An 11,422-nucleotide genomic window follows, 5' to 3' on the forward strand; every position below is an offset into this window, starting at 1 on the left:
ACGTATGCGCTATTTTTTTCTAACAATTGAATAACTTTGGTGTGCGCTGCAAAGCCAAAGGTAATCAGAATAGCAGTATATGTGCTGTTCTGCACTCTGTCTCCACAGTGGGGAGTGTGACCTCTGCTCCGGAAGAAGAAACACTGAGCACGAGACTGCATGTTACCGTATGCCACTACAAAGTGTTGGGTTTGCAGGAAGCATGGATACAAAACTGGGTGGAAAAAGACAAACTAAGATTTGGACCCCGACCCTGGTGAGAAACAGCACAAGTTGAGGCCAAAGCTGGGGTTCCCTAACTCCTGGGTGTCTTGTTAACATTGGAAAACATGTGGAACTGGCAAACCAGGGAGCTGTAAAGATAAGCCTGGGGGTGGGGGGAAGGGGCAACTCCAGCTTTGCTTAGGGGCTAGTGTCTGGGAGTGCAGAGAGGCCTTCTGTGAGGGGCTTAGGCAGGTAGCATGGCTCTGTATGATGAAGGCATCCCCCCCCACAGTGGTTCTTAATGAGACAGTCCTTGCTTGTCCAAATTGTTTATCCATTGTTCATCATGGAAAATGAGTGCATACAATCTCCTCAGGATGGACCAGAGATTAAATATCTTTTGCAAGGAGAAGTGTCCAGGAAGGGAAGCTTACTGGCTAAACCCTCAAGGCCCATCTAGACACCTATTAGCATGGGGAACTCTGTGTTCTGTGCTATGTGACTAAAGGTCACGTTCTTTATGTGGGGAGTCGTGGCCACATGTTCTGGGCCAGGAATCTGGTCAGGTTAGTGAAATATGTACCATCCTGAGGTGTGAGGGTACTGGGATTTCTGAACCTGTCTGACCTTACAAAGTTTCCCGGCACAGTCTCTGTCCCACAGACAAGAGTCTAGAAACTGACACACTGGCCAATAAGTAAGGAGAATAAAGAGATACAAATCCATGCATCTATGACTATGAAGAGACACCCTGACCATAGCAACCCTTATAAAGGAAAATATTGAATTTGTGCTGGCTTACAGTTCAGAGGGTTAGTCCATTATCATCATGGAGGGAAACATGGTAACATGAAGGCAGGTGTGGTATTGAGGAAGGGACCGAGAGTTCTACTTCTGGATCTGCAGGCTGCAAGAAGAGAACTAACTGGAGCTTCCGAGATCTTAACGCCCAGCTCTAGTCATGCACCTTTTCCAACAAAGCCATATCTACTCCAAGGCCACACTTCCTAATACTGATACTCCCCAAGGGCTTATGAGGCTATATTCTTTTAAACTATCACAGTGACCATATAAATGACCATCAGCAAAGGCCCCGTGAGCTTGCACTGACTAGGGACATTTTTCTGTTAACTGGTTCTGGTGGCAAGCTGGCTATGCATCTGTGGAAGAATGGAACTAGGCCAAGAACTCTTCATCATCTACAGAGACATCAACTCAAAGTGCATGATGGCTCTCTCATCTCTTGGCAATAGCCATTCAGTTGGGATGACATAGTATCTCAGGGTGGCTTTAATTTGAATTTCTCTGGAGTTGATTGAGGTTGTATCCCTTTCTTTGTGCCTTTGACCATTTATTTTCCTTCTTTGTAAAGTTCAAATATGCATGACAGAATTTATACCTTGAAAAACACTAGAGGACCAGGAGTAGTGGTATAAGTTATAACCCCACCATTTGGGAAGCTGAGGCCAGAAGACTGTGGTTCAATGAAGCCTGGGCTATAGAGTGAGTCTAAGGCCAATCTATCCCTACAATGCAAATTCTTGTCCAAAAAAAGCAAGCAAACAAAATATTGTAATTATGTTCAGAAGGAGAGAAGGTGGCTATAGAAATTATCACATTGAGTTAGTTTGCCTTACCCCCCCCAAAAAAAATTCACTAAACATAGCAGAACCTTCCAGAACTACTTCTAAGCCTTAACAGTAGTTATTGTCATCAGTCAGTCCATTCTCTCTACTTCCAGCCCCTCTTTCCTTCCCTCACTTCCTGTGCACTCCCTTGCTGTTCCTTGAGAACTGCAGAATCCTGTTTCTTTCTTTAGGGTCCCTGGCTGGGCTAGTTGTTCCCTTCTAGCTCTTTGTGGGTCTCTTTACCCATGGCATTTAAATCGTCTGCCAGACACTATTCGTATGTGAGGCCTCTTGCTAGAGAATCTACTGCACCGACACAATGGATGGCTTGTACTCCCAAGCCCTAGTCCCCTCTTAGTACGTTACCTTCACAATGACATAAACCATGTTTCCAGCAAGCCACAGTACTTCTCTTCCCATATTAGATACTAAATGAATATTTGTTCAGCTCATAGGACAATATAAAATGGCCCTTGACATTTACAGATCTGAATATTTTGTTATTGATGTTGTTTGTTTGTTTCTTTAGAAACTTTGTTGGGGAGAGGGAAGGAAGGTGGGAGGGAGGGAGAGAGAGAGAGAGAAAATGAATGAATGAATGAATGAATGAATGAATGTGTCTTGCTATGTAGAACTGGCTGTGCTGGAATACTATTTGTAGACCAGGATGGCCCAAAGTTAGGGCATTCCTACATCCCCTTGCCTTTAAATGCAGAGAATACAGGCATGTACCATTGTGCTCCAGCTTTGAAATTGTCTTTAAAACTTACTTTTCCTATCCCTCCCCACACTTGTTTCTGAACCACCACCCCCATCCTTCTCCCTTTCCCGTCTTCCAGCCAGTTCTTTCCCTCCATCTGCCTCCTATTTTATCCCCCCTTCTAAGTGAGATTCAAGCATCCTTTAGTGGGCCTTCCTTCTTGTTTCATTTCCTTGGGTCTGTGGAGTATAGCACAGGTATCCTGTATTTTATGGCTAATAGTCACTTATAAGTGAGTAGATACCATGTGTGGAAAAACTGCTAATTAAGGTTTAAGTCTACCATTGACTGAATAGCCTTCTGAGTCTCAGTGTATAATGGGGAACTGCTGCAGAAAGTCTGGGTAATCCACAACAGGGAACTCCCTTCCTTAATAGAGTTTCTCCTTCTCTGACCTTGTCCTGAGTATTCTAAGCCCTCACACTCACCTCTATCTGAAGAACGTCACATAGCCTCAATTAATTTATAGGATCAATTTCCTTTCTCCTGACAAAACCTGTTCAGCCAGCACCTGAGATTGCTGAAATGCTTCTCCATGCTAATGAGGTATGCTAGGTACCCTAAGCCCCTACTCAATGACCTTTGCCCATCCTGGATGTCCCTGCCCTCAGTCCACCATCATAAGCCTTCAGGAAGTTCATAAGCCTTCAATCATCTTAGGTAAAGTTGATCTGCCTACTGGCAAGTCTCCCTGTGTGGTCATTCACTCCATGTACTCACAGGGCTTCTGAATGGTCTCCTCTCCTCTGGCCATCACTTTGCCCTTGTAGACCAAGTCAGCCATTGATCCTCATGAGTGGGGAGACATACACCATGCATGTCATTTTGGGTCTCAGTTACCTCACTCAGGATGATAATCTCAAGCTCCATCCATTTGCCTACAAAATGTATGTCTTTGTTTTGAATAGCTATGAGTGGAGATCTACAGGACTAAGGAGGCAGGGGCATCTCAAGGACATGGCAGAGATCTGGGATAGGGGAGGTGCCCAAGAATCAATGGGGGATGACCTTAGCTGTGCCTTAAAGCATTAAGGATATGCAGCCTTCTGTATGCAACATTCTGTAGCCAGGCAGGAACACCACTGAAGCAATGAGGTCACCAACCCACCCACAAAACTTCCAATCCAAAATTTATCCTGTCTATAGGAAATGCTGGGACAGGGGATAGAGCAGAGACTGTGAGAACAGCCAAGTAAAAAATCAGCCCAACTAGAGACTCATCCCATGGACATTGTTAATCATACTCTCTTATGCTTGCAGACAGAAGTCTAGCATGGCTGTCCTCTGAGAGGTTCCACCTAGCAACTGACTCAGACCAATGCAGACACCCACAGTCAAAGAGTGGATGGAGCTTAGGGGCTCTTATGGAAGAATAGAAGGAAGGATTATGGCCCTAAAGGCTTAGGAACTCCACAGGAAGACCAACAGAGTCAACTAACCTGAACACTTGGAGCCCTCAAGGTCAAACCACTAACCAAAGAGCATACATTCACTGGCTGGACCTAGGCTGCCCACACATATGTAGCAGATATGCGGCTTGCTCTTCACATGGATCCCAAATAACTGGAATGGTGGCTAACCCAAAAGCTGTTGCCCGTCTGTGGGGTATGTTCTTCTATCCAGGCTGTCTTGTCTGGCCTCAGTGGGAGAGGATGTGAGTACCCTCACAGAGACTTGATGGGCCAGGGTTGGGGTGATATTTAGGGGCCCCCACCCTCCCAGTAAAGAAAGAGGTGGGGAAGTATTGTAGAAAGGGGTGACTGTGAAGGAGCAGTGATTGGGATGTAAAGGGAATCAACTAAAATACATACATACATACATACATACATACATACATACATACATACATACACACACAGGAATGAAAGATCTTTTTATTTTGTACATGCATATATGTGGGCATGAACATATGTGGTGGTCAAATAAGAGCTGTCATGGGTTGATGCTCCTTTTACCATCTATTTCCAGGATGCAGATATTTCCCATTGAACCCAGAGCATTAGATTTAGCGCAGGCTGCTCTTACCTCACGAGCCATCTCGTTGGGTCCAGATTTGACATTTTCTTGTGCTGCTACAAGGAACTACATTTATCTTCTGTTTAGTTTATAGCTTCTGGCACAAGCCATTTTCACCATCACCCACAAAGAAAAGTTCCACCCTATTAATAGGACCTTCCCAAGACCTAGCTGAAGGGTCAGGTCAACCCCTCGGGGCCACCGAACTTCACATGACATATGTATGCGCCCATGTATCTACACTGCAACACACACACATTTACACTTTTTTCATTCCTAAGATCAAACCACATAAGACATCAAAACAGAGTATGGCTTCATATGAGTTCACATGTGCAAGCGTGTCTCCTCATTAAAGCTGCACTGTCAAAAGTATTATAGACCTGGGGGTAGAGACAGAAAAAAATTATTTTCCCAAACTCTGGAAGCAAGAAGGTCAACCCCATATGAACACTAATTTGTTTCCCCTGAGGCCACATTTCTTGATTGGCAGGTGGTCATTTCTTACCATGTTATGAAACCTTCTATTTCCTCTTTGCAATCATGGCCCTCTTTTCTCCCAGTCCAAATGCCACCCTTTGGAAAATAATCAAACTCCACTACACCGTCAAGATGCGGAGATGGTGTTTTGATACCCAACGAAATGCTTTCCAAGGCTAACTACCCATCTCCTATCATCTAAGATGCAGAAGAGGAAGGAAAAACAACTCCATGGCCTACCTGAGCTGCACAGAGTTTAAGGCCAACCTTGGGTTTGTACAGAGATTCTCTTAACATAAAATGTAAAAACACCAGGGCAGAGGATCCAATTCAACGACTTTGCCCAACATGACAGATTCTCCCTTCAGTCTCCAGGACACGTTTCAACCTCTGAAACCAAACACATACAACTTACATTGAACTGGATCGGGGCACATCCTGAGGTCCTCATTTTATTACATCTTTAAAAAGACCTTTCTCTACATATAGCCATGTATGAGGTACTCATGACTTCAGCCATTAACAGTGGCTCCCCACATCAGTCTCCATGAAGTCTCACTCAGATGTGAAGACCAGCTCTCTATTGCTCTTATCTCCTGCCCCCTCACTGTTCTCTGCAGCCTGCCTCCTTTCATATTGCCAGATACTCCATCAGTCTGGAACCCTCATGTATTTCACAGGGTTTCTCCCCTTAGAAGATCCCCATCAGACAGAAGAGGTAGACACTGGAAAAGATTGAGCCAGGAATCAAAAGGCAGCCCAGAACCAAAGAACAAAGCACCCTCTTCAATGCCTTCCTTTAAAGAGCTCTCTCACAGATTACTCTTAAAAACGCCTTGGCTATTCTGACTGAAAACCCCTCAAACTCACCATAAAGCATGGCTATTATGTATAGACTTGTGTAAGAACCCGCTTCCTAAGACAGCCTTGTAAGAGTTTAATGATGGCCTTGAGAAGAGGCTGCTTGGGTCACACTCTTGCTGAAAATCCCAGGGCTTCCCCAGGAACCCAAGCTCTGAATACCCCAAAATGTGGCCAGTGAGCTCAGGCAACCTTCAAACCTCACTGCACAAATGAGTCTCCAGCCTCTGGGGACCGGCTCACCAGGGAGAGCAGCTGTAGATACAGGGTCCTCATCACCCAGGGGCCCTGTGACTGTTAGCAACAATGTCCTTCCTCTGTAAGCAAAGACCTGCAGCAATTTTTTTTAACTAAAATGTATTAGTATCACTATTGTTTATAGACTGGGATACAATGTCAATTCAAGGTCAAGTGTACTTGTATGAAGAATGGTTTAAAAATAATTATTCTGTGAAAGCTAAAAGAGAAAGTCATCTAATCCTTAACAAAGTTAACTGTTCGAAGTGGCATTAAAATTGATGTGGTATCAGGAGAAATATTTTTTCTGTCGGCTTTGCAGGAATAGGTTCATGTACAGTACGTATGTATAGAGTAGGGTCAGTTTAGCCTGTGTGAGCTCATCCTGGAGAACTTTTGTATTTTAGATACAGGATTAATCGAGTAAATTCTAGACTATTTGAAGCTAGTTGGTATAAGATGTTTCATTTTAGTCCCAATCAAATAGTCAAATATAAATAAAATATTAATAAAACGAAATGTTAAAAGTGACAAAATATAATCCCACTCAAATTTATTTACAGTAGAAATAAATGTGAAATTATTTTGTAACCAAAGTTACAGCTGCACTCATCACAGTTGGGTTTCTTAATCTGCAAATTTATGATAATTAATGTTTTTTATTAAGGCCTTTATATGTTGGTAAGAAATAATCCATGGCTGGGAAACAGATGTGATTTCACTTAATTTATTCCTTTTTAAATCTATGAAATGTATATTTATTTCATGTTTATGGATGTTTGTCTGAACATATCTATGTATGTGCACCACATTCATGCATTACCCAAAGAAGCCTGAAGAGGACATGAAATCCCAGAGGACTGTAGTTACAAATGGTTGTGAGCCACTATGTATGATCTGGAAATTACCTCCAAGTCCTCTAGAAAAGCAGCCAGCTCTCTGGTACATTTTTCTCCCTCCTTCCATCTTTTTATTCATTCCTCTTCCCTCCCTCCCTACCCCTCCCTCTCTTCCTCCTCTCTTTTCTTTTCTTTTCTTTTTTTTTTTTTAAGAAAGAGTCTGTCTCTTTAAATCCAGGGTTGGCCTGACACTCATTTGGCTGGATTGTTCTCAAATATCAACTGTCTTGCTTCAGACTCCCAAATACTGGGGTTATAGTCACAGCCTGTAGCCTGTCACCTGTAGCTGATGGTCTGTAGCCACCATGCTTGCTGTTGCTGTGGTTTAAAACATCCTTGGGGTTGGGGATTTAGCTCAGTGGTAGAGCGCTTGCCTAGCAAGCACAAGGCCCTGGGTTCGATCCCCAGCTCCGGGAAAAAAAAATCCTTTTATCTTCCCTTATCTATGGAGGGTGCACACATGCCCTGCACACGGGGTTCAAAGGAGCACTAATAGGAGTCAATTCTCTCACTGTGTGAGCTAGAAGGATCAAGCTCATGCCATCAGACTATATGGCAAGTTTCTTTAGTGACTGAGCCACCTCACTGGCCTTATAGTTATTTTTAAAATAGGCCCACTAACCAGTGATTTCATTTGTCTCCGACCAGCTTCAGGATTCGTATATGAGACATGCATTTGCATGTGTGAATCTCATCCTTTTTGAAACACACTTTGCTTCAAAATGACTGGGTTATTTTTAAAGAATGTAGTCTTCAATATGTTATTCACAATACTCTCTTTCCATTTACTTAAAAATAATTCTGTATATTTTAAGTGTTTTACATAAGAAATTGTTATTTTTCAAAAAGAAATCCCTCGGGAACCTCTACTCTTAGGACTTGGGAGGCCAAGGAAAGAAGACAGAGAGTTGGAAACCACTTTGGGCTACACAGCTAAACTGTCTCAAAGACGATTGAGATAGATAGATAGATAGATAGATAGATAGATAGATAGATAGATAGATAGATAGATAGACAGACAGACAAATAGACAGATGCACATTCAGTATGAGTTCAAACATACTCATGGTTTTAAAATATTCATTATTTATTATTCTGCATTCTTTTATACGCAACATAGACCAAAACAGGACATAGAAGGCATTGGGTGTCCTCCTTGTACTTTTTACCAATTTCTCAGAGACAGTCTCTCTCCCTGGGCCCGAGCTTGTATTTTCATGGTTCAGATGCTAATGCTCTTATTTCTGCTCTGCATTAAGGTGTGTTATGACTTTTGTAGGATGCTGGGGTACTACATGAGTGCTAAGATTTGAACTGCAGTCCTCATGATTACCAAACTTTACCATTAAGAAATCTCTGTAGCTTCACACTTGAGGTTTTCTTTTCTTTTCTTTTTAATAACATCAAATTTATTTTTAATTGCATTTTTATTTACATTTTAAATGTTATCCCATTTCCTGGTTTCCTCTCCAGAAACCTGATCCTCCCCCCCCCCCCACCGCTTCTATGAAGGTGCTCCCTCACCCTCCCACCCACTCCCTCCCAACTGCCCCACTCTGACGTTCCCCTACACTGGGACATCTAGCCTTGACAGAACCAAGGGCCTCTCCTCCCACTGATGCTGGACAATGCCATCCTCTACTACATATGTGGTGGAGCCAAAGATCCATTCCTGTGTTCTCTTGGGATGGTGGTTTCATCCCCGAGAGCTCTAGGGATTCTCGTTGGTTGATATTATATTTATCTTATGGGGTTGCAAACCATTTCAGCTACGTCATTCCTTTCTCTAACTCCTCCCCTGGGAACCCTGTTCTCAGTTCAATAGTTGACTGTGAACATCCTCAGCCGATTGCTATACCAGGCTCCTTGGCTTCACCAGTATGGTCTAGCTTTGGTGGATATATATGTGTGTGTGTGCTGCATTCCCAGGTGGGGCAGGCTCTGAATGGCCATTCCTTCAGTCTCTGCTTCAAACTTTGCCTCCATATATTCTCCTGTGAATATTTTTGTTCTGCTTTTTAAGAAGGACTGAAGCATCCACACTTTGTTCATCCTTCTTCTTGAGCTTCATGTGGTCTGTGGATTGTATCTTGGGTAAATTAAGCATTTGGGCTGATATCTACTTATTAGTGAGTGCATACCATGTGTGTTTTTTGTGATTGGGTTACATCACTCTGTATATTTTCTAGTTCCATCCATTTGCCTATGAATTTCATGAACTCATTGTTTTTGATAGCTGAATAGAACTCCATTGTGTAGATGTACCACATTTTCTGTATTCATTCCTCTGTTGAAGGGCATCTGGGTTCTTTCCAGCTTCTGGCTATTATAAATAAGGCTGCTCTGAACATAGTGGAGCATGTGTCTTTGTTGTATGTTGGAGCTTCATTTGAGTACATGCCCAGGATTGGTATAGCTGGGTCCTCAGGCAGTTCAATGTCCAATTTTCTGAGGAACCTCCAGACTGATTTCCAGAGTGGTTGTACCAGCTTGCAATCCCACCAACAATGGTATAGTGTCCCTCTTTCTCCTCATCCTCACCAACATCTGCTGTCACCTCAGTTTTTTATTTTAGCCATACTGACTGGTGTGATGTGGAATCGCAGGGTTGTTTTGATTTGCATTTCCCTGATGCCTAAGGATGTTGAACATTTCTTTATGTGTTTCTCAGCCATTCGATATTCCTCAGTTGAGAAATCTTTGTTTAGTTCTGTTGTCCAAATTTTAAAAGGGTTATTTGATTCTCTGGAGTCTACCTTCTTGATTTCTTTGTATACATTGGATACTAGCCTTCTATCAGATGTAGGATTAGTAAAGATCTTTTCCAAATCTGTTGGTTTCCATTTTGTTCTAATGACAGTGTCCTTTGCCTTACAGAAGCTTTGCATTTTTATGAGGTCCCACTTGTTGATTTTGATCTCAGACCATAAGCCATTGGTGTTCTTTTCAGGAAATTTTCTCCTGTGTTCAAGGTTCTTCCCCGCATTCTCTTCTGTTAGTTTCAGTGTATCTGTTTCTATGTGGAGGTCCTTGATCCACTTGGACTTAAGCTTTGTATAGGGCAATAAGAATGGATTGATTTGCATTCTTGTACATGCTGACCTCCAGTTGAACCAGCACCATTTGTTGAAAAAGCTATCTTTTTCCCATTGGATGATTTTAGCCCCTTTGTCAAAGATTAAGTGACCATAGATGTGTGGGTTCACTTCTGGATCTTCATTATATTCCATTGATCTACCTGCCTGTCTCTGTACCAATACCATACAGTTTTTTTTTTTAGATTTATTTATTTATTATATAGAAGTACACTGTTGCTGTCTTCAGACACACCAGAAGAGGACATCGGATCCCATTACAGGTGGTTGTGAGCCACCATGTGGGTGCTGGGACTTGAACTCAGAACCTCTGGAAGAGCAGTCAGTGCTCTTAACCGCTGAGCCATCTCTCCAGCCCACCATACAGTTTTTATCACTATTGCTCTGTATTACATCTTGAGATTAGGGATGGTGATTCCCCAAGAAGTTCTTTTATTGTTGAGGATAGTTTTTGCTATCCTGGGTTTTTTGTTATCCCAAATGAATTTGCAAATTGCTTTCTAATTCTGTGAAGAATTGACTTGGGATTTTGATAGAAATTGCATTGAATCTGTAGATTGCTTTTGTCCAGATAGCCATTTTTACTATATTAATCCTGCCAATCCACAAACATAGATCTTTCTATCTTCTGAGATCATCTTCAATTTCTTTCTTCAGACACTTGAAGCTCTTATCATACAGATCTTTCACTTGCTTGGGTAGACCACACTAAGCCTTTTTATACTACTTGTGGATATTATGAAGGGCGTTGTTTCCCTAATTTCTTTCTTAGCCTGTTTATCCTTTGAGTAGAGGAAGGCTACTGATTTATTTGAGTTAATTTTATATCCAGTCACTTTGATGAAGTTGTTTTTGAACTGTAGGAGTTCTCTGGTGGAATTTTTGACACTTAAGGTTTTCAAATAAACTGATTGCTTGGTAATCTTGCTTAGATTAAGTAAGATGAAATGGGAAAAATGTATCTGACCTTCATAAACTACTTAATATTGGATAATAAGTTAATGGAAGAATGAAGGAAAGTAGCATGAGAGAGTGAATGGATGATTGATGGAGATGATGGATGGATGGATGGATGGATGGATGGATGATTGATGGAGATGATGGATGGATGGATGATTGATAGAGATGACGGATGGATAGATGGATGGATGGATGATTGATGGTGATGATAAATGGATAGATGAATAGATGAATGGATATGCCTAAGTCTAACTTTTATGAAAATAATAAATTGTTCTTCAT

The sequence above is a fragment of the Rattus norvegicus genome, chromosome 8, assembly GCF_021556685.1.
Source record: "Rattus norvegicus strain SHRSP/BbbUtx chromosome 8, alternate assembly SHRSP_T2T, whole genome shotgun sequence".
Lineage (NCBI taxonomy): Eukaryota > Metazoa > Chordata > Mammalia > Rodentia > Muridae > Rattus > Rattus norvegicus.